Genomic DNA, 560 nt, shown 5'->3' with positions numbered 1-560 from the left:
TCTAACAGCAGCAATGTTTTGTTTCTTCACTGTCTGTGAAATAACTCGATTCATCTTCTGGACGAGGGAAAATGCTGAGAGCACAGAACATTCCTCCACAGGCCAATATAAAGGCTGGAAGTGACCTCTCCTCCGCGAGGCTTGTAGGAGTAGTGTGTGTGTGTGTGTGTTTGTGTGCGTCTGTGTGTGTGAGCGTTTGGGTGTTCATGCAGTGCCGTAGATGTCTACAAATGAGTAGCCCCTAAGCCATCTGACAGTAGCGCTTCACCCCTCACAGGCACACCACAGAGAGAGCCGGTGAGTGAGCAGGAGAGTGTGTGCGCGTAAGCATTTCTGTCTTCTCCTGCTTTGTCTCGCCATCTTGACTGACAGCCTGCGAGTCTAAATCTCTGTACTGCCGCTTTGATCTCTTAACACAGTATCTCTCTGTTCCTCAATACCAGCATCGTGTTAGCCAAGTATGAAAGGCATACAGATACAGTGCAGTGGCTCTCCTTGATAGCCCATAAGCCTAAACAACCCCTGGCCTCCGTGGGGGGTGAGCTGCATGAGATGTTGAT

The sequence above is a fragment of the Hippoglossus hippoglossus genome, chromosome 15 (assembly GCF_009819705.1).
Source record: "Hippoglossus hippoglossus isolate fHipHip1 chromosome 15, fHipHip1.pri, whole genome shotgun sequence".
Lineage (NCBI taxonomy): Eukaryota > Metazoa > Chordata > Actinopteri > Pleuronectiformes > Pleuronectidae > Hippoglossus > Hippoglossus hippoglossus.
The sequence above is the reverse complement of the archived record's forward strand: the minus strand, read 5'-3'. Positions refer to the sequence as shown.